The sequence below is a fragment of the Manacus vitellinus genome, unplaced genomic scaffold, assembly GCF_001715985.3.
Source record: "Manacus vitellinus isolate BGI_N305 unplaced genomic scaffold, ASM171598v3 scaffold_4_pilon, whole genome shotgun sequence".
Taxonomy (NCBI): Eukaryota; Metazoa; Chordata; class Aves; order Passeriformes; family Pipridae; genus Manacus; species Manacus vitellinus.
The window spans coordinates 43040132-43064781 of record NW_021940604.1 but is presented as its reverse complement, the minus strand read 5'-3'; positions in this window follow the sequence as shown (position 1 = coordinate 43064781).

Sequence of the window (24650 nt, the reverse complement as noted above, 5' to 3'; positions counted from 1 at the left end):
ATTTGTAAGTAGCAACATGCACTGTTCTTCAGTGACTGCAGATGGAATAACCTCACGATAAAGGAAAACAAAATACAAAACATCCCTATCATGGCAACATGATCCCCTTTATCACAAATTTTCTTGGCCCCTTGTGTGTAAGTAGAGCTGCTAGGGACAGTAGAAATTTTTTTCTGAGTTTTTCTCATAGTGCCCAAGGTGAGTAATTGGAATTTCATTCTCTTGTTGCTTACCTACGATATCCAGAATTCATGTCTTTGAGGGCAGTTTATCCCTGGAGAGCTAATATATAAAATTGGTAGATTCTTATGGGGCAATTTAATTTCCTGTGTGTATACAGATTTTGAATTTACTTTTGCTTATTGCAGAGTAACTTCTTTTCTGCATGTTTTCTTGTTGCTCTTGGCCCTGCAGATGTGCTTGGAAAGGACTGAAGTGGATTTTCTTCTGACTTTTCCAACACAAGAGAACTGTTAAATAAGATCTGGATTACGGTGTGAAGTTGAGGCTCCACTTGCATCTCTGGGAGAACAGTAAAGGCACAGAGAAAGAATGTAGCCTGTGAGAACTTCAGTGATAGAGGATATGTATGACTCGGGATTAACACAGAAGGAGCTCTGAGTTAGCTGGAGTCAGAAATACCCATCTCCCCATTTGTGAAACGAACAACTGGTATGTAAATAATGAAGGCACGACAAACCCTCTGATGCTGTTTGTGCAGAATGCATTTGCAAAGTTGAGCTGTTCTTGAAACAGCGTTTTTTAAGAGACATACTTCACCTTGAAGTGAATAAAACTTTCAGGCAGATGAAGGACACTACTTAGTGTATGACCATTTCCTCTGCAACATGCAATAATGTTTTCTTTTAGAATTTAGGGTCAGTTTTAGATGTCTTTTAACTATGTTGTGAATTGCATCCATAAGAAAGAAGAGCAAGGGGGCATAATGTTTCCCCTTTCTCATGTTCACAGTTTCAGGATAAGAGGTATGAAGGCAAGGACAGTGAGTATTTCTTTGTATACATTAAAACCCTTTTATTGTTAAGGTTCAATATCATCCATGTCAATGTAATGCCATCATTCCAGTGGAAACAGCCTCCATTGCTCTAGAGTCAGTCCTATGGGGAATAAAACAGTAAAGTAACGCTATCACCATAAAGCAGACCTTTGATCTTCAAAGTTTGGTGGTGTTCAGGGATCACTACAGGAAGAATTATTTGGCAAGGTTAGTGAGAAATTAAATTAAACCTGTGTAAGCTTCTGGAGGTTTGGTTTATTTTGGGTTTTTGAACAGCACAGACTTACTAGGATATTTTGTTAGCATCTAATTCCCTCAGTAAGCAACTGGTTTGTGCCACAGCATCAGAAATCAGGTACGCAAAATAGCAACAAATACGAATTTTGTTAGCCGAGAGAGTGTATATTCAGGCATCTTTAAAGTTCCCTTAAAAAAAAAACAAACATTGTTTAAATTCCTATACAAAATATTGGGTCATATCAGTATTAAAACTAAAAAATGGGAATTTGTAAACCTTTCCATGCTTACCTACAAGCTCTCAGAATTTCTATGAGATAAGCAGAACTCTTGTGGTTTTGACTGAGAAATTTACTTTTGAAACTTAGGAAAAAAGTTGATGTTGGAAAACTGAAATGCTTGTAGCAGATTCCTGTGCCTAGGGGCAGCTCTGGCTTCTCAGGGCCCCAGATTATTTTCACAATGAACATTTTCCACCCAGTGATGCTGGGCTCATGAATTCAGCTGGTCAGAGGGGAGGCTCAAGCTGCCAGCCACAGCCCAGCAAAGCTGTTCCTCCCTGGTCCTGTTCTAATCCACCCTGGACAGCATGCATATTTGCAGACACAAGTTGTTTGAAGTAAACAGAAAGCACTTTGAAAATTGCAATCCTAATCCATTTTTCTTCAGCATTAGTAATGACTGTTCTCTCATCAATATTCATCTATAGAGAACTGAAGTAGATAAATGTATATTTATCTCTGTTAACTACAACTCGGTTACAAGTTGACACTACAACTAGATTAGAAAAATATTTTTTTTTTAAGTTTAAACTACAAGGACTTCACCTTGTTGAAAACAAGTGGTAGCCGCTGTTCTGGTTATTCTTGTCCACATAGGTATTGTACTACTGCACCGTCTGGTAGCACTGCTATAGATAGGATTTTCTTGACATTTCTTTTCTCATTTGTATTCAGGTACATTGCACATAGTTAATGGTGGCTGATATTTTGCTGCTTCAGAAACAAAAATAGAAGCTAAAATCTCAACTTTTCCTTAGCTATTTCAAGAGTGGCAAGGACAAAAATTGCCCTCATTCTATGGACAGCGGTTTCATCAAATAATTAACAGAACTTCTACTCCTTAGATTATTGGATTATATGAAAATTCTTTTAAATATAGTGGCATAGAAATGATGGATATGACCGATGAAAGCCAATCAAATAATTAAATATATATTTCTCAGACAAAATTGCAGTGCTAAATGACAATCCTGAGTTTGGGTTTCTGTTTCATGTCTTCTTGCAAAGAATGGATAGGGTTTTTGTCAAGTACTAGGTTGTGTGGGGGTTTGAGACCATTGGCTAAAGAACAAAGAGAAAAAAGAATGTAATAAGGTTGGTGACATGGACAGTGGGATTGAGTACAGGCTTGGCAAGTTTGCCAGCAACACCAAGCTCTGTGGTGTGATTGACATATCGGAGGGAAGGGATGCCATCCAGAGGGATCTGGATAGCCTTGGGAGGTGGGCCTGTGCAAACCTCATGAAGTTCAACAAGGCCAAGTGCAAGGTCCTGTACCTGAGAGAATTCTCCCCCTCTACTTTGCTCTGGTGAGACCCTACCTGGGCCACTGTGTCCAGCTCTGCAGTCCCCAACATAAGAGGATTTGAACCTGTTGGAATGAGTCCAGAGGAAAGCCACAAAGATGATAAGAGGGTTGGAGCACCTCTTCTATGAAGACAGGCTGAGAGAGTTGGCGTTGTTCTGTCTGGAGAATAACAGGCTCTGGGGAGACCTTATAGCAGCCTTCTAATACATAAAGGGGGCTTACAAGAAGGCTGGAGAGGAACTATTTGCAAGGGCATGTAGTGATAGGATGAGGGTAAATAGCTATAAATTGAAAGAGGGCAGATTTAGATCAGGTATTAGGGAAAATATCCTTTACTGTGAGGATGGTGAGGCACTGGAACAGGTTGTCCAGAGAGCTTGTGCATGTCCTGTCCCTGGAAGTGCTCAAGGCCAGGTTGAATTGAGCTCTGAGCAACCTGGTCTGGTGAGTGGCACATGTGCCCATGGTGGGGGAGATGGAACTAGATGATTTTTCCTTCCAACCCAAGGCATGCTCTAATTTTATGATTTTTAGTTAAAATGTTGTATATACTCTCTGAAGCTACTGCAAGTGCCAAATTCTGCACCTGGGACAGGGCAACCCTGGCTGGTGTATAGACTAGGAAACTAAAGGCTGGAGAGCAGTGCTGTGGAAAGGGACCTGGGGGTCCTAGTTGATGACAAGTTGAATGTGAGTCAGCAGTGCTGTGGCAGCCACGAGGGCCAACCATGTCCTGGGGGGCATCAGGCAAAGTATCGCCAGCCAGTTGAGGGAGATGATTGTCCTACTCTGCTCTGACCTGGTGCAGCCTCACCTTGAATATTGTGGCAGTTTTGGGCACTGCAACATCAGAAAGATATTAAGCCATTAGAGAGTGTCCAAAGGAGGGCAACAAAGATGGTGAAGGGCCTTGAGGGGAAGCCGTATGAGAAGAGGCTGAGGTCACTTGGTCTGTTCAGTCTGGAGAAGAGGAGACTGAGACGAGACGTCATTGCAGTCTACAACTTGCTCATAGAGGAAGAGGAGGGGTAGGTACCTATCTCTTCACTCTGATGATCAGTGACAGGACTTGAGGAAATGGCAGGAAGCTGAGTCAGGAGAAGTTTACATTAGACATCAGGAAAAGGTTTTTCACCCAGAGGGTGGTTGGGCACTGGAATAGGCTCCCCAGGGAAGTGGTCACAGCACCAAGCCTGTCTGAATTCAAGGAGTATTTGGACAATACTCTCAGGCACATGGTGTGACTCTTGGGGTGTTCTACATAGGACCAGAGTTGGACTTGAAGATCCTGATGAGTTCCTTCCAACTCAGCATATTCTGTGATTCTATGATTCTATGATAATGTCACTTGCTAAAGGCTGAAAGACAGAGCTAGGTACTGAGAGTGTCCTGTATCTGCATTATATCTAGGGGGATAATTTGTGTTCAGTAAAGACTACTGGAGGGTGTATGTATTCATATATTCATAATGACTTGCATAAAGGTGTTACCAGGTGTGGTTTTTTTTAAATTAGGAAGTCTACCTCTCACTGCTTTTTCTAACAGCATATTCCAGCAGAGAGCACTTGCCTGCCCAGAGTGAAACGCATCCCCAGGAGCTAACCACAGTTTCAAACAAAAGAGAAGTTTCAATATGTTACAGAGTCCTGCATATTGGCTGGTTGCTTCTCAAATTAAAGATTTATGATATATTTAAAACCGATAAAATCTGGAACCACTGGTTATAAACTACTAATGGAAGAGCAGTAGACTTGTGCAATCAGGTAAGATCAGTTGCCGTGCACTGTTGGGAAAGAATAGATTCGATATCATTCAGATCAATGTGCTTCAGTACATGCTCTTAAAACATCCCAATTTCCAGGCAGCCTGTAAACTCTAAGCATTTCCTGAAGCAATTAACAAAGTGTAACGCAAAAGCAAAGCAGAGATGAAAACAAAAATGAACTATCTACTGTAAAACACAGAGTAAACCTCATGTCACTTCTTGCTTAGTCATAGCTAAGTGCTGTTAATCATCTACTCTTTGTTGCATTGTCAGGTGAATGGCTGAGATTTTAGGTGATTTATATGCCTGTTGTTCACTTTGCAATGCAAATGCCTGGAAGTGCATGTGCTCTGCTGCCAAATGTCAGCTGGGAAGAGGTAACCTGCAGCTTTTTGTGCTCTCAGTGTACCTTGAGGTCCTCTTGAATCATCCCAACAGGAGGTATGACCTTTTTCTAATTTCTTCATAAACAACTGGCTGTCTAAGTACCAGCATACTGTCAGAATATCTTATCTTTCCAAATCCTGTAGCATAACTCTTTGCACTGTAAGTATTTACATATTTACATGTGACCAATCTCTGGGGTCATGCATCTGGTAGTATTACCACTGGCACTTACAGACCAAGTGCTGAACATAAGCATTTTGTACAGCTAAATTAAAATGTGTTTGTTTAGGAAGAAATTGATCTAAAAGAAAAATAAAAAGTAGATCATGACTCTTGGGTGGACAGACAGGATAAAAAAGAATGCTTTTGAAAAGACAGTTTCAGTCCTTCCATTTTTCTTATGCAAGCCCTAGTTAAATCTGTTGGGCCAAATTATTCCCTCTCTGAATCTTCCAAGGGCAGCAAGTACCTTAAAGATCATCTCTCTGATTCAGAACTATCTCTAGAAAAGTTTAAAGCAATGCCTGGGTTGACATGTAGGTGTTTAATATAAGTTTATAAACTGCTGATAATTAGAGGCTAAGTTCAGACTCCATGCAAGTAAAAGGACCTTGGCCTTCATCCTGCCACAGGGTAGGAAATTCCTGTAGCTGCTAAGCACAAGCCACACACCGCAACCCTCTAGTGCCACAGAAATGGTTTTAAAAGGATCTTTTTTATTTTTTTTCCAAGAAGCTGAAAACATTAAAAAAAATTCAATCTTTAGCTGTCTTTAGGTGTACCTTTACGTTCTGAACTTCTCTAAAACTCACGTCTTCTCTCAATGTCTTGAATGTTGATTCAATTATTTCTAAGTACCTAAGAACAAAATTTGTGATTCACAATAATGCCAAGAAATATCTGCCTGTTTCTTACCAGTGTTTTTGTATCACTATGCTCTCTTCAAGCTTAGAATACCTTGTACTCTCTTAGGTAAAAGAGATAGCAGTTTATGAAACTTTTTGCAGAAGGGAAATCTGTACATGCCTCAGTTGTCTAGTTCAGCTTGGCTCTTCACAGTATGTTGTCTTTCAGAGAAGAATAATTAATAATAATAATAATAATAATAATAGTTGCTTTAATCAGGGAATGCTGAGCTGCTATTGGATGGGGCTATGTATTTTCTGTTCTCTCAGAGTAGTGTTGTCTTTTGTTACTATTTACTTTTTGTGTTGCATTAAGTTATTTGTTAAAGGTACAAAACTGTTTGTATGGGATGGGTAATTGACTAATTTTCTTTATCTGAAAAATTTCTTAGATGAAAGAATTGTCAAGCATTGGAATGGACCTCCCAGGGTGGTGGTGGAGTCACCATCCCTGGAAGTGTTTGAGAAATGACTGGACGTGGCACTTAGTGCTATGGTTTAATTGACATGGTGGTGTTTGGTCCAAGGTTGAACTCGGTGATCTTTGAGGTCTCCTCCAACCTTAATAATTCTATGATTCTATGAAATTTGAAATCTCTTGCTGTCTGGAACTGGGATGGTCCCCAAGAGACAAGATGTGCTCTAAATATCACCTTTTTAATGTTCAAGTAGAAAATATAATTTAATTTTGGAAAAAAACATATTCACATCCTAACATTTGGCCTGAAAATCTCTGCGTTTTTATGAAGATTCTTGACAAATTTCAGTTTGCCTTTTTAGATTTTAATTTTTTTTTTGGCATGACCAGCCTGTACAGACTTGTCAGTCTCCTGTATTGAGGGTGTCAACCACTTGAGAAGTGTAACTTCCTGTATGCCTACAGAGTCCTCTATATCTTTTCACATCTTTTTTTCCCTTTCCCAAAGCTTTGTCAAACCTTTTTCATTAATCTGTAGTAGTTTTCCTATGTCTTTTAATGTTTTATAAGTCTGTTTAATCAGTCCATTTTACAGCAGTATAAAAGTAATTTGGATGATATATTGTCCAATAGTCATAGCTTGCCTCAACACTAACAGGATAAACAGATCCATAGATCTTTCTACATCACTACCTATTTATTCTTTTCTCAAACTCGACTTGTGTGATAGACTTTATTTATTTCCCTATATCTGAGCAGAAGTGCCATGTACTTCTACTTGGTTAACAAGTCTGTGACTGCAGAGCTCTTCAGTCATGCTTTGAGTGTGTTTATTTTCACGCTTTTCATTTCACATTATCTTTTCATGCACATTAAAGGTGGATCTAGATACCACTGAGCTAAATCTGAGGCTTTGCACTGACTTTTGTGAACTTCATTTTTGTCTCCATGGGAACACCCAAACTTTTATATGAAAAACATAGGCTGGAAATACCTTTGTCTGTTATCTGTTAAGTAAATTCATAATTAGCATTTACTATTTAAAGTAAAAACATGTAATCCTGACATCTAGTGAATATGATATCCAAACAACAGAACCTTTTATTAAGCTAACTCTTGCCATACGGAATAGCTGACTCTTGCCCTTCAGACAAGCTCTCTTAAACTTGTAAATTGGTTCTAATTCTCCATGCAGCTTCCTGCACCATAGTAATATATTTTATGAAGGTATGTTTTCTTCCCCATAGACTGCTGGGACTAAATGCAGCAACATTAACCCATCATTACGCATTTCAAAACCTGTCAAATTCATGTACCATTTGAAAGGAGGCTTTTCCCAGTTCATATATACTGAAGGAGTTTTTCATATTTGTTCTGCAAGTCATTTCTCACTTCTGGAATTCATTCCCTACTGTGTGCAAATGTTGTGTTAGGTTTCTGCATGTGGTTTTGGATTTATGGCTGCAGTGGTATTGTTAGTCACAGGCGGCAAGTGTGAGATGGAAAAAGGAGTTAGGAATAGTTGGCAGTTCCCTGAGAAGCTACATTAAATCTTCAGGTATTAATCAGTTCAATGAGGAGGAAGAATAGGAAGTGCTATATGAAAAAGTTTACCTGAAAGCAAATTCTAAATCTAATAAGAGTGGATGTGGAAATTTGGTCAAGTTTTTAAGGATGCAGTGTAAAGAATTACATAGGAATGAGAGAAAAAAATCAGAAAATCCAAGACATACAAAGATAAGCAAACCAAGAACATGTAGTATAAAATACATATTATATAAGTTTCATATAATATTCTGAGTTTGGAGAGACCCATAAGAATCAACAAGTCCAAGTCTTACATGATTGGCTGACACAAGGATCAAAACCATGACCTTGGTGTTCTTAACACCATGCTCCAAACAACTAAGCTAATTTCAGGGTACAACAACAGGAAAAAAAACATTCCACAGGAAAGCTGTGGACAGATGAAACTTAAAATATGGAAATATTTAAAGCATTCTTAGCTACATTTCTCAGATTATCACTTGATGAACTGCTATTTATACAGGCAATAACTGGATGAAAGCTCAGGTTAGACCAGTTGAAAAACAGATGGGAGAACACTTAAAGCAGTTTAACAAATTATCTGGATCAGAACACCTGTGCTAGGATATTGTAGGAACTGTCTGAGTCAATCATGAGTCATTATTAATCTTTGTGTGTTTGTGGAGGGCAAGGAAAATTCTGAAGGAATGAAAACTTGCTACCTATCTTTCTCTTATTAGGAATAGAAGGTTTTTATTCTTTATTCTGAATAAGAAAAAACCAAGACCTCCAAATATTAATTTTTGTTCTCTCTGGATAGGACAAAAAGAAATGGGCTTTCAGTGTAATGAGGCAATTTTTAATGAGACAGTATAACATAAGAAAAGTTTCCTAAACCTTTATAAGGTTAAAGGGGTACTTATTCATAGAAACAGGTTGTTTAGAGAGGTTTTGAGAGCACAGTTTTGGTGCATGGTTAAGACTAAGTTAGGCAAGCATCTGTCAGGAACAGTATAGGCACATTTGACCCAGTTTAAAGGCAAGAAATGGATTATATTGTCTCTCAAGGATTCTTTCAGGTTAGATACCTGTTTTTTTAATAATGTCATTATTAAAAATATCTATTTTGAGTGTCCTTATTCTGTTATTTACCTATAGAAATCCTCGCAGCTGGACTCTGCTGTGTTTTCATATCTGATATTTCCTATTTTAAAACCAGACCTTTTAAAAATGACCATTTTTTGTGTTTTTCCCCTTGAAATGTATGAAACATACCAAAACATTGTGGGAAAGCCTCCTCTGAATGACTAAAATTGAAGAACATTCGAAAAAAATTCATGAGGAACTACCCAAAATATACAGGGGGGAAAAAAATCGTATAGAAATGTGTTACTAGGCAGAAAAGATTTATAAAACATGTAGAAACAACAAAAATCAGTAGTGAAAACAGGTCAACAATTAAAAGCATGTTTTCAATAGATAAACAGTGCAAACACTTTAACCTACTACAGTGTCTCTGCCTGAGTCTGTAAAAGGAACATGGACAGTATAGTGTGTCAGGAAGGACGAGCTGGTAACACCCTGACCTGCTCTGCTCAACAGCTTTCCAAGGGCTCCATTTCTTAAAATGAGAGATAGTCAGCCAGATATAACAGGTTGCACAACTACCTCTTCTCTTTCCTCTTTCTTAAGCCCTCAGTATATCATAAGTGTTACTCTAACACCCACTCTGCCAAGGAAATGACCTTCAGTGTATGCTGAATTAGACAAATGGTATAAGGTCTCAAATTATATGTATGCAAAACAACCCAGAGATTATGGAAACTATGAAGATCTGGGTTAGAGTTTTAATCCAATCTGTATTCTGTCACCTGTGGGGACACCCCTCTGCTACCCACTGGGAGAAAGAGGCAGCAGGCAGCATCCTGGTGACTGGAGAGTCACAGGACTTCCTGTGCTACTGAGCTGCCTAACAGGGCACAGACCATGTGATGGCCAGAAAGGTAGGGTCTCTTTTTCTCCTTTGTTGATTATTGCAAAATTATACAAGGCCTCAAGCTTTCATCTTTTTTCAATATATTAATGCTCCAATGCTTTCCAGGAGAACGATGAATTCCTGTGTAGTCTATTTATTAGACTGTTTATAGTAGAATGCTGATTTTAGTTACTTTTTGTGGACCTAGAAATATGAATTTCCTGGGAGTCTGTAGGCCATAGGAAGAAAATTACTGCATTAACCACACAGTATAAATGACTACTGCAGAGGGCTGCACAATTTCTGTGATTAATAGCAGTCCTTGTGCTGTGGGAGACCCAGATTAGAAATTATTTTTCCACTGTGATAACTACAAAATTACCAAATCTTCATATAAAAAGATGGTGTCCATTCTGAAGGGTTTATAATCTATGCTTTAAACCTGTGGAAAGACTCAACAAGTGGTTGGTGGACAGGGTAACACAGATAATCATGTGCAACTAACCTGACAGTGGTGGTCACAGATCATCTCCTGCCCTCACAGCTTTTGCTTAACCATGGGCTATGGTTGCTTTTAACAAGAGATCTCAAATTTTCTTATCCATCAGCCAATCTCCTTTCTTCAGAGGCATCTTCAGAGCCTTTAGCTTCCTTTATGGACCTTTCCATTTCTTCCTTTTTCATACCTCTCTGCAACCTTTTTACTATTTTCCTCTGATGCTCATATTCTTTTTAATTTTTGGTTTGCCAAAGTAAATTACATTGCATTTCAAAAAACAGTTACAGGAAATAATCCCAACTAACCTCTCTTAATGCACCCTCTCTTTTTGGTTTGTAACATGCTTGCTTTAGGTGGCTACCTCTTATTTTTCTAAGTTTATGATTCTTATGGTAGAGACTGGGATTTTTTGCAGCAGCTGGTAAAATAGGGTTTAAATCTGTTGGCACCTAGGTGCCTGTTGTAGACCCTTCTCAAATGGTACTAAAAATAGAATAATTAGAAAGAATAGAATAACTTTTGTTTTTGAATACACAAAAATCAAACTATCTGAAAACTTTCTGCAAAAGAATACAGGGTTTTCTTTGAGGGGGAAGTAAAGGGAGTATTCTAATATTGCTTGATGTTGGCTAGCAATTTTGAGAGTTTTCCCCAGCATTATAAACTAGTATTTTATGTTTGACTATACAAAAAGTTGATCAATAATTTTAGTTTCATTTATGATATAAAAGACTGAAGAATGGCGAGTTTGAATTCCAGTTTTAATTACATGGATAAAAGTAAGACCAGTCTCAAACTTTTCTCAATGCTGAATTTAATTCACTTTAAGTGAGTCTTACTCAAGCAACATTTAAAGGATTCATACCATGCTGTTCAGACAATATATTTTGGCTACGTTGAAGGTGTACCAATGTGAAACAATAGTCACCATCCCTGGAGGTATTTAAAAGATATGTAGATGTAGCACTTGGGGACATGGTTTAGTGATGGGTTTGACAGTGCTGGATCAAGAATTGGACTTGATGACCTTGAATTAGCTAAATGATCAAATGATCTAAAATGATCTAAACAATTCTATGATACTATCATTCTATATGTGAGAGCTTATTTTTCCCCTTTGGTTTAACTTCTATCTAAGCAACATCTAACTAAAAAATTTATGTCTTAGAAACATTCTTATACATCTGGAAATACTGCTGCAATTGCACCATTATTATAATCCAAAATATGAAAACTTTCAGGACACAAAAAAATTAGTAAGGGCCTTTGTAGAATTTTGTTAGCATCATTCTGCTTTTATTTAGAGTCTGGACCAATCTTCCTTCCTTCCTTCCTTCCTTCCTTCCTTCCTTCCTTCCTTCCTTCCTTCCTTCCTTCCTGCCTTCCTTCCTTCCTTCCTTCCTTCCTTTCTGCCTTCCTTCCTTCCTTCCTTCCTTCCTTCCTGCCTTCCTTCCTTCTTTCCTTCCTCCCTTCCTCCTTTCCTGCCTCCCTTCCTTCCTGCCTGCCTGCCTTCCTTCCTTCCTGCCTGCCTTCCTACCTGCCTGCCTGCCTCTCTCCCTCTTTACCTCCTTCTTTCCTTCCTTATTTCCCTCCTTCTTTCCAGTTAAATTAGTTAATTTCCCACATATTCCTGACTGCAAGAATATTAAATATAACATGGGGATGATCAAAGCAGTTAAAGTTTAGATACTGCATTTCCTTGCCAGCAATTTATAGCAAAACAGATATGTATGCAAATTACATATATCTTAATTCCAGAGATCACTATCTCAGTCAATTACTTTAAAATAACTTATATCTTTGAAATATAAAATGTGATGAAGAAGCTTTAATGTTGGATAAGGAAGGTGTCAGTAACTACTCAACCAAGGGCAAGACTGAAACATATGGTCACATTTTCCCAGCTTTCATTGACCTCATGGGAGCTCTCAGTAAAAAATCAATGACAGGGTCTTTGATGTAAAAGAGTAAGAACTATGCGCATGTGTCTAAGAAGTAATAAGACACGTGTCTTGTATTATAGATGATTTGCTTTTTGGGTAAATATATTGCAAAGGTTATGAATACCAGTGTTTTCTCTACCCGAAAAAAAAAGGCAATAACATTTTAACTGCAAATGCATCAAAAGATCAAAAACCAACCCCATACTCCTACATAGAAAAGCACAGAAACTGAAGCATCAAGTCCATGATATAGTTGATTTTCCTGTTTCTTTACTCACACCAATTTCATTGTGGAGCTGTCTCTGTAGAAGCCCCTTGTATTTTTGTACTTGCACTTCTGCCTTTCTCAAAAGTTAGTGCAACCTCCACTACTCTCAAGAGACAGTGCCTCGTAAAGAGACCTGTCAGAAAAGGCACTCAGCAGCCTTGACAAATAATTGTCAAGACTTTGATTTCACAGAGTGGAATAATTTGTGGTCTCAGCCTTTCATTCTGCAAGTCCTGTTACCTGAGTTGTCCTCTGTCCACAGTTGTTAAGCACGTATATTTAACACATAATTCCTCAAGTGGCAGATGGTGTGGTTAAAACCATGCTGAGCACTAGCTACTTTCAGAGACCCTGTAAATGATTGCAGTCTTGCAGTAACTTTTTTATCCTCTCCTTGAGGGACAGGGAAGTTCTGCAACTAACACCATTGGCTGGGAAGGGGTACTAGACTATTCCAAGCAAAATAAACCTTTTCACCCAGTGGGCAGGAAGAATTCAGTGTAAGCAGCATGATTTCACTGTGGAAACAGCTGTGTTTGTGTAAGAGTAAGCCTATTTGCATGGATCTATATGCCAAGTATTCAGGCTGACGGCATAATGTAGATGCATCATGAGCCTAACAGTTTCTTTCTTTTTAATTATTTCTAAGTCCCTAGTTTCTATGTCCTTTAAATTTGGTGCCATCTTTTCCCTGTCCTCTCCCTTGCTTTGTTATCATAATTACAGCTGGTTCAACAATAAAATATTTAACATCTTTAATTTCTGCTGGACTCTAAAAATATTGACTTAACATGTGCCTTGGTATGTTTCTTTTCTTGTTCAGGGTTTATTGGAAGGCAAACATGCATTTTTTTGTTCTCCATATATGAGACCTTGACAGGATACATAAACAACTGCTACTCTGTCTTTACTAAAAACAGAACAAAAGAATGTTGCCCAAATATATTCCAGTTATATCTCTACAACTGAGTACAATATCTTCCTCAAGCATTTCTATTTGTTGTCAAGGTGGTGTGAATAGGAAATATTTTCCTCCATCATTTCTTCATATCTTCTCTTTTCATTTCTTGGATTACATATAAAAGCAATTTGACAAGAACATTCTCTCAAAACCTGGAATATTATTGTTACACTGTTGCTTTTAAAAAACACCAGGTTCTGATGAAAAAGAGAAAAATTTAGAATAACAGTCTGGTGTCCAAAGTGGGTCTTTTCACTGATATGTCATCAACTGCTGATTCAACAATGGTCAAAAAGGCTCCCAGAAAAAGGTTTTTTAATAGGAAAATTCCTATCCTGATAGAAAACGCTTTTGAACAGTAAAAAGGCAGTGCCTGTTGATTTACACTTGGCATATGTCCCTTGTAGAGAGTATGAACAGAATTATTCCTCTACAGCATTAAGTGAACTAGTAAAGAGAGCAGTTTCAGTTTGCTGTGGTATGTATGCATCCTTCTAGTGTATCCATACCTTCGCTGTTTATCTTCAATTTTTTTCCTCAATTTTGTTCTCAGTGAATTTATGCATGTACTCACGTGTTGTCAAAATGGCTTTGTCTTGCCCACTCTGTTTTTTTCTCACATCTCTTGTATATCTGAAATAAGTTAAATATAAAAGGAGAGAGAAAACCTCTGTGGTAGATTTTCCTTCGCGTTATTTCAGAAGAGAGTAGTTCATTGCTGTGCTAATGGAGAGCACATGACACAGCATAATTGTTACAAAATATTCCTTGCAGACATCTATCATCTTTTATTGTTGAACACTCAATATTCTGCTCACTGTAAGGATGTAGTTCACTCTGGGCAATAAGACACCATACCACACTAATTGCAACAAACCTCTGCAGTGTTTAGACACGGTGGTGTGTGATAGAGTCCACAGTCCATAAACCACTGTGCTGTGGTGTGGGTGCTGGTAATAACATGCACTCAGCTGAGGAAGGTCAACTGTGGAATGAATTTATAAGAGAGATTGACAGGTTGCAAAGTCACTGATTTAATTCCAACAGGACTGATTTGCTTAGACTGTGTGTACGGTATATGTTTATAGAGTATATAATGTGTGTATTAAGGATATGAATATAATACTGCTCTACAGAACAGAAAAATTTCCGTATTCTGCCCAGAAAGAACAATCTTGTAGTATTCACAAGGCCAGACTAGATGATCATAGTCATTCCACATGGCCTTAAAGTTTGTGACTAGAAGTAGAATGGTCCACAAAACCTACTAACAACTAAGCTAGGCAGACCTTGTTTTCCTTTCAAACAGATGAAGCTATTGAAAAAAATTATAAAAAGTCCTCTCGAAACTCCTTTTTCAAATGAAAGGATAATGATAATTCTGAACTAGCTAAGGGTGTTTTGTGGCTTGTTTAGTGCTTTCACTGCATATTCAAGGTGCTCCTATAAAAGACACTGCTATACACAAGTGCTGAGTATTGCTATTATTAATGAAGGACCATAATGGTTCTAAATTTAGAGTTGTAGTTCAATGTAGAGTTTAAACTCTTTATCTGGGTCACAGCCATGAGGGTCTGCTAGTAAGCAGTCCCTGTCAATTACTGACAATGATATATGTAAGATAGTGCCTGCTTGTATCTCATTATTTTGATTTGAAGACACCATAGCAGAATCATTCAGAATGCTAAAACCCCAAGAGAAGATAAACATGCTGATAACATGAGCATAAAGCTGTCAAAGGCAGAAAATCTTGAGTATTTCTCCAAGAAGGGCTTTTGCCAAACTACAAAGTGAATGTGCCCTTTGAAAACTGTAACATATATTGTAATCTAAATCTTAAACATACATGTCCTAGCAAAAAAACTCCATCACCCTATAAAAATGCTAAAACCCCCACTTTCTATTTTTAGAACATATATATATAGTTATATATAGCTTTTGTATGCTATATATTCATAATAGACATTGTTTGAAAAATGTAAAGGTTAGCTTTCTTATGTCGGCATTTAAGGCTATCTAGAAATGTAGGGGCAACATTAAGAATTTTTGTTAGTTTGTAATGGGCTATTTAATAGACTGCATATGTTCATTGCTTCTTTGGTCTTAACTCCAGTGTGCAGAGCCCCTGGTACTGGTTTGGAGCATGAAATTTCCTTAGGGGGTGGAGAGGTGAGAAGGTCTTTAAGAAATATGGACAGCTGGCAGGCAGTGATGGCACAGTGTTCAGGATGGAATAAGAGCAGCAGGAAGGGGACACAGGCCCCATGGCTGCCACCACTGTGTCCAGTGTGGTGGCCCCACTGCTCTCCTTGGTGAGAAGAAGGTTCTGTTCAGGGAAAATCTGCCTGGTGGGTGTAATTCTGTACAGCATTTCCTGTCCTTTAAGAGTCAGGGGACCTCCCATTTACCACAAGCTGAGGGATATCTCAAGGTCTCTTCCAGATGTATTTTCTGCAGATTTACCCTAGAGTAACTCATATGGATTTGGAAGGCTAATCAGAGAAATCTTGAAAATGTGGTTAGTGCTGACATGACCCTCATATTTGTTTATGAGAAATATTTAATTTGATGGGGGCTAATGTACAACATACTGCAAGGACAGCTTCTCCTGGAAAAACACTTAATGAATCCATGTTTAGTAGTTAAATACTTTTTGTGTTGCATCAAGCTCTTATGTAAAGCAGAGAGACCTGCTCTTCCATCCGCTAATTTATCAGAGGAAAAAAAAATAAAAAAGTATTTGAATAACACACATACCCTTCCTTAGTCAAGGATAGACATGCTGTTAAATCACTCATGTCCTCAAAAATCAGTATATGTATTTGACAATCCCTATTTTTCCCCATAAAAGGAACATTTTTGTTTTTATTTTTGGAATTCACCCTTTGACTTATTTAATAAAATATAAATAGGCACCAGGGTAGCACAAACTCACATCAAGAACAAAATGCTGTCACAAAATTGATTTATTACACAGGAGCCTGCTGTTATCATTTCTTTACTCTGCAGGCTCATGTTGCTGAAAAAATGTGAGTCAAGCCTAACTCTTTGCAATCAAAAAATAGACGGTTGAATTATTTAACTTATGAGAGACCGAAGTGACATGAACACAAAAGGCCAGCAAGTTTCTAGTCTCCAGAGACATTTGTAAATCCTGTATCCCTGAAAGTGATATACTATTTATCTAGGTCAGGCTGCCAAATGAAATACATATTTATATATCTTCCATTCCTGGCTAAACATTTTGTCAAAAACGTCATCAGGAAGTATGAACAAAAACATTGCGATAGTACCCATTAGCTTTGTGGTTACATTAAATTTTTCTCTCAAGGAAGTTTGTTTTCCATATCTACTAACAGGTAACCGGTGAGTGATTTTTCCCTGTCCTTCTCTCCACCCATGAGTCTCTCATTGTATATGCTCTCCCCTGCCTAGATGAGGAAGAGAGTAATAGAGCAGCTTTGGTGAGCACCCAGTATCCAGCCAGGGTCAACCCATCACAATAATACATTAAAATAAATATCTATATAAGATGGGGGGGATTCAGTTATTTTTGGTGTGAGGTCAGGCACAGACAGAAAGAAAAAGACAGTCCTGCAAAGAGGTGGAGTGCCCTACTCCTTAAGGAGACTTAGCATGTGATTTTGTGCATATCTTGGCAGCCTTGTCTGTCTCTCTTCTCAGGCTACAATTTGATCATTCTCCAACCTGCTTTTTCTCTGTTAGGATGAAGGTGATAAATACCTCTGAAATGGCTATAAACCGTCCTCTGTCTCTGCAAAGCAAATAAGCCATGGCAGTGAGATGGCCCTCCAGAGGTTGGCCACAGTAGGCCTCAAGCCTTCAGGGGTGCCTTTGCATGTAACAACAACAAAATTGCCTTCCTCTTCCCTCTCCTAACTTTGTTATCCTAACGGTCACTGACCTGCAGAATCACCTGGAGATATGAAATGCCAAAAAGGAAGCAGGAAGAACTGTAAATTAGGGAAATGACAAATTCTTAGGCGAGAATGGTACAGAGTCGTCTGTGTTCTGCCACAAAACTCCTGGCCATTGTTTATTCACTGACTTTTCTCACATGGTCGTTGTCTGGAAAGACCTCATCTTTTGCTACCTGACTGAATACATTTAAGTCCAATGATCAAAGCTGCTGAGCACCCAACACTTGCTCTTGAAGGTATTAAAAGCCACACTCAAGATAAGCATATGGATTCTGGGAAATATATAAGGGTGTAAATAAGGTATTTATCCACCACGTAGGTGGATAAATACCTTATAAATTGCTTATAAATGATACCTTATAAATTACTTAAAACTCTCTTTATTCTCTTCACTGCTTTATAGAGAAGGTAGGTGGCCAGCTCAGGAATGAATACCTACAGTGAGGGCACTGAAACCAGTCGTTGAAAAAAAGATGCAATATGCGAGGCCTGGGACCTCACATCAAACAATGACACCAAAATGTTTTAATTTATTTGAGTTCTGTTTATTTTATTCACTAAATGTGAGAGAGCCTGTTAAAAACATTATGTCATGTGGTTGTGTAGTTATTAACTGTGTCATAGCAAATTTGCACAAAGTGATGGTGTCTGTAAAATCTTAATTCTACCATTTATTAACTCTTAAATCCTTGACTTTGCAACCCAACTGATTTCTCAGAATAAATGTCTGTATAGTCTTGGGATTTTAGAAGTCAGACTGAAATAACAGAAATTTTCTCATGAGAAATGGTCTATTGACAGAACCAGAGCCTTCTATCACACAGATCTTCGTCACTTCAGCAACAGAAAAACTGATAGCAGCACCAGATTGTCATCACCTTACCAGAAGTAAAGGAAAATGAAAAGTGCCCTTTCCAAGGTGCTTTATAACCTATGACTGTTACTAGGTTTGGGATTTGAAATTATGGTCTGCATGTTGAACAGGAAGCTCCTTTGGTGGTTAGAAATCCTTCTATACATATCTTCTATATATACCTTCTATATATATTATGATCTTTTCCTTATCTAATCTTAGCTAATCTCAGGCTTACCGGCTTCTCTTGGTTCTTTAGGCATTACTTGTCCTTACCTGGTCCTCCTATTGTGTCCTCATTGTACCTGCATCATAGATTTGCATCATACACTTGATGCATACATTTGCATCAGGTGGCAGTGTTCTGTTTGCTGCCTGGGTGCCAGAGCTGAAAGTGTTAGAGGCTGCTGAAGACCATGTCCTGAGTTTTGGTTCTTGTGAAAAAAACCTCCATTGAGCTGTCTGTGTGATCTCTGTAAGGATGGGAAATCTCTCATAGCAACCAAATTCTGTGAGAAAACACAACATATTTGGAGGCTCATATCTTTAATTTAAATATCAAGCTTTTCAAGTTAGGTAAGAAACAGAGCCAGTCTGCCCTGCCACTAGCTTTCTTGTGCATCCTAATCTGCTATAGTACTGTGGGAAGAAAGCCAATGCAGCGAAGGAAAGTGTTCACAGCCCTGTTTTGAAATAAGGCACAGGAAAACTCAACTTGTGCTAGACCACCCCAAATTCAGGAGTAATTCCTGAAAGCTTTGCTTTAAATATTTCTTGTGCTATGCTGCAAAAAGCAGCTGCCAAACCATTTGCAGGCTTGGTATTGTACAGTGAATTTAAGCTGGGAAGGGGTAGATCAGTTAATAGTGACACCACATAATCTGTTGCTACTGAAGTTCATAATTATTCTATTAATAAAGAGTTTGGCATTAAAATTTTGTGTAAATGAGGATAATTTATTAAGTGGGAAAAAGAAAGAAACTAAAGAAAACATATTACTCCAGAGAGCAAAAAAACTATATCACTGCAATCGTATATAATGAATGCAATTTATAAAACACTTTTAATTAAAAGTTTTCAACTTGAATTATTTCATTTGATTACAAAAAGCATGTTATAGGAAGCCAAACTTCCGAGTTGATCTTTAGAATCTATTTAAGAGAAAATAACCATTATGTTTACAGCTCTTCTTTGTCATTAAGAAATTATTTATTTATAATTTACCAAAGTGGTGTAAGCACAACATTTGGGGTCTGTGCTTTTGTTTGCCAGTGTTTCCTCTGAATTAATTTCCAACTGTCTAGGCCTTTTAACAGTGATAATTATTCTTCTTTATTGGACTGATGAATAATACTAATACTTGCATACTGCTTTTTATAACAGACTTCAATAACTCTCTCCTACCTTGGGAACATGTATTCTTACTGTCCTACTCTTCAAACATATTCTATACATTATCACATGATTAAAGACACACATAAAAAAGGAGCATCTGCTGCAATGAGATGTCTGATGTCTTTAGATGATTGTTTGCTTTGAGCGTATTAGTGAAGAAGGTTGTCTCTGCTCTGTCCTGCAAAACCTCTGGTTTGCACAACTGCATTCCCATCTTTTGAAAACATTGAGCAATTTGGGAGCAAGTTGGGTACAGATGGTAAAGACAAGTGTTTTCTACCTTACCGTCTTCACTGTGACCAACAAGTGTCCACCTGAGATGAAGCCATGGACTGCTCTGGGAATGATTCCTCCCTTCCTCCTTAATTTTAAGGTTCAGTATCAATGATGGAGGAAAGTCTGAAATTTGGAATAGGGGTTGGATGTCCAGTCGAGAAATCAACTTGGTATTGCCTTGAGATATTAAGCTTTAATGGAAAGGACAAATAATATTGTACTTCAGCAGAGACTGACCTACTTATCTGTCTTTTTTTCAGGTACGTATTCTGTGTAACCACCCCTTCTGGTTCTTTCTGACTAGTAAAACAGACTTGTTCAGTTAATTTATGGGTAAAGATGGTATACCTTGTATTTAGAATGCTTGGGAAACGGTAGGTGAGACACAGAATTTGTTGACTCATCTCACTAATATACCCTTCTCCTGATTCCAAGAAGATTTAGATATTGAATTATTTGCTGAACAGCTCAACTCTTAGAGTAGGATCTGTGAGATTTAGCTTTGAACATTTCTCTTGCCAGGTTTAATGGAACATAACATGCTGGCCTATAACAGCTCTGCAGTGACGTTTGCCCAGGTGACTCTTCTTCAACAGCCGAAGAGCAGAGGGACCAAATCTGTCGTCAGAGTGCCATTCTGTACTTACACAGAAGCCAAATTCACCTGTGACACCTTTTTTTTTGTGTGAATGAGCAGAAGTTATCCTTAAAAGACCTTTAAAAATGACAAATAGATTAAACCACTGTTAAAACAAAGGTCTTGTTTTTCTGTGTCAGGAAAAAAATGGTGCTAGACCTTCCTAATAACTTCAAATCACTCTTCTTTTGATGTATATTGAAGTTGTACTTGGTCATAAGAAAGCAAAGGGAACTATATAAACCAGAAAAAGAAGAAGGCTCCTAAGAACCTTTCACTGAAGTTTGGAAGTGAGAAAATTAATTGTCTAACCTCCAAATTAAAAGCTGTCAGTGCAGATCCTGAGAGTTCACTGTTTAGCTTTCATGAAATGCTGAAATTTTGCAGCTTTTTTGTGAGACATTAAAGTCAGGTTTTAGTTTTAGTTAAAAATGATAAGGTTTATTTCTCCTCTGTTTTAGGACTTTAATCTTTCACTCAGACGTAAACAGGTTTCAATTGCCAGTTGGTCCTCCTGATTACCAGCAGTCCTGCTTGAGAAATCTCACAGCTTGAAGAACTGGCATAATATAATTTCATTTGTTATTGTAAGAGTTTCTTTCCTTTTTAATCCATGTAGTTTTTGAGAGTCAGGAGGCATTTTATGCTCAGTGATTTCCCTTCTACATCATCATTTTGCATGGTCAACTGTGCCAAGAAAGAGCTAGAGAGCTGTCTTTGTCCTTTTATAGTGCTGATAATCAACATACTGCCCTTTGTGAGGCCGTCACATTCAAGTACAGGATCCAAAACCTTTTGAAGGAAACTACCAGCACTTGTCTTTGAGCTGCTTTTTCTCTGCTCAAGACAAATGTTGTCATAGCCTTTCTGACTTTTTAAAGGAGACTACAATCTCAGCTGCAACTGCTGTGATGAGCAAGCAAAGCATGGATGTACTCAGACTTTCTTACTGCAAAGACTGCTTATACACATTTCAAAACTTCTCTCAGACCATACCATGAAAGCTTAAAAGTGCTTTGGTTTTCAGATGACAGCATTTCATATGGGGAGAGCTTTTGGGCTTACTTCACCCTAGTCGTTACGTGTCAAAGATGTGCGTCTTGGTGCGGTTTTGCCTCATCCTGCTCCCTACCATGGTGCCCTGTACTGATTCAAGGCATTGACTAGACCATTGCTCCCAAGTAGCAAGTACACATCCTGGTACCAAAAGATGATTATATTACCATTAGTGCATGGACAGCATGATTTTGCTGTCTTTCCCATGTAGAGATGAGATTTTTTTTCTCACCTGCTGTTTTATTTCTTAAACCTCTGGTGTTATCAGCTGCCAGGAGGTGGTGCTGATGTACTCCTCTTGTGCGTGACACACAAGAGCAACCAGGAGTGAGAGGCAGTTTGATTTTGGCAGACACCACAAGCTAACAGTACTCGGTTACACTTTTACATCAGTTAAATTTCATGTCACTGAAGCCGCCTGCAAATATTGTGCTGCTGTATTAACTGTGCTGTGAGGGAGAGCTGGACTTCGGTCTGTCTTCTGCTTCTAAAACATATTACACCACCTTCCAGGTACCAGGTTCCTCATCTGCAGGGTGCCAACCTTGATATCTAGAAACTCCTTAAGAGAAGCATTAAAGATTAAGCAACCGATAGGTACAAACTGGAAGTGCAAGTTGGGTATTCTGTAAATGCAAATGGTTCTGGAGAGGGGTTCAGAGTGATCTACCTAAGATTGAATTGCAGTGCTTGGGAAAGATGGTGGTTTCCTTTGTACCTCCCTATGTTGGTGTGTTCCTGCCGGACCTGGAATTTCTGGAGGCTCATTTCACCTGGTGAAGTGGACATAAGTCTATATAATCAAGATCAGCATGATCTTTTAGTCACCTACTATCATAAAAAAAAATCCCTTTTACAAACTTGACCTGCCAGAATTAGAGCCCATTTTCTCTACGACCATCTTACAGCTCCTTGCCCTCGTTGGGCTGCTGCTTCAAACCCAGCTAGTCTGTCACAGATCCTTATTTTGCTGCTGTGACTTTAGACAATATCTGCCTCACTTGGACTTCTGTGTGATCAGGCTTTTGAAGCTCTTCTAATTTGTGTTCTGTGCACTCAGCATGGCCCAGAGCACCAGGCAGCTTCTGCCACCTCCTGCTTGCCCTGCTGCCCTGAATATCTTCCCTGCTACTCAGTTGTTGCTCTCCTCTTAAATGCCTTTTTCTTTTTTTGATAACTAATATAAATGTACAGAATTTCTACAGAAATCTGGTTGGTAGCCTACAGTAATGCTGTCTTGTACCAGTAGAAGGGAAGTGATACTGAAGAGCCGGTGATTGCCTGGTGTACCAGCTCTTTCAGTTCTCCTTAGATGGTCTTTGAGTTCTCCTTAGATGGTCTGTAGACCCAGCTTGCATTTCTTGGTGTACAGTTAAGTTGATATTTCTCCCTGTGGCTTTCCTTCTCTTTGTTTACTGCCTGACATACAACAATTCTTCATCTAACTTTTCTTGTGTATCTTTTCCTACAGGCAGAACTAATCATCTGGCTGAAGGTCTGCTTCACAGTCCTGATCTGAGGCTTGTTGTCTGTCTTCAAAATGGCATAATCTGTAATAAATGTACCATGTAATTATGTTAAAAAAACATTGATCTTTATTCCTGTCTGTGAACACTTGATAAGCAAAGAGATATTCAGGAAAACAGTGTCATGAAACTCTTGTGAGCATGAAAACTAAACTGCTACTGTTAAGCCACTAGTATAAAAGACTTGACCTCATAAGGGCAGATAAATCTGTAAATCCATAAATTCCCTCTATGGACAGTAATGTTCAGATTCACTGCTTCCAAGTGCTTCATAATTTCACATATACATTTTTTTCTTGCACACAGAGGTCTGTCTCAGCATGGCATCATACCCTCTGCTGCAAGTCTGTGCTAAAGTTAACTGTAAGTTCAGCCTTGCAAGTAAGTTTAACTCGCAGAAGAATGCATACTTTCCAAGAAAGTTTATGGCATTTTCTGTGTATTAGTTCTCTTTCAAATGGCTTAATTTAAAATACTAGACTATAAGGCAGTCTTGAACAGTGAAACTCATAACTTTTCCTGTTTCTGCACAGATGGGAAGAAGCTGATGCTCTGATTGTTTTCCTACAGAAATCTATGGAGAGAAATACAGCAAGGGAAATAGCAAGGACCTGGCTGTACAATAATCTGTTTCAGTAAAGAGTTCTCTATAAGAAGGATTAAAGAACCATGACCAGGATCGAGTAAAATGTGAGCATATGATTACTAAATAGGAGAGAGGTAAAATCACTATGACTGATACTCTGCTGAAGTCTAGAAGAATTCACAATATCCTCTGGGCTTCTATTGCAATGATCAAAGAAATGCCTTTGAGGGTTTGGGTTTTTTTTAAACGGTATTAATTACCTTAACCTGGTGGTTATTCCCCTGCCCCTCCTCCAGTCCCCTTTCTTCATAGCTTTAAAACTTTTTTCATAAAGGTAGTTTTTAATCAGATTTGTTTAAGTGCAAATAACTTAATTCCTTTTGTGTCTGACTCACTGATGTACTCAGATATCTCCAAACACTTATTTCAGAAAATATTTCAATTAAAACACACTTACTTTCTCTTGGCACTGATCATCATCAGACCAAGTTTTCCAAGTCATCCTCTCAGATTGCCTGTGACCCCACCATGTAAGATTGCTGCATGTTACTCTCTTGTATCTCAGCATCACTCTAAAAAGAGGTGTTCCCAATCAGCTTTTCACCAAAAAAAGGCAAAGCTTTCTGTCCTTGCCTTCTTGCTGGATTATGTTGTGACAGTCCTATTTCAAAAATATGCCTCAAATTACTCAGGGTCAGGCTTAATCTTGGAGTATGACAGTAGCATGAAACAAGATCTCTGTGGAACTAGTAATTTATACCATGGTTTACTTGCTGCTGAGAGACTAGAATAAATTAGTCTAATTTACATTAAGCGAATATTATAGTTTCAATATTAGGAAAACCTTTCTCTCTAGGGTAAATGCAGCTTGCATAGTTATAGAGCAT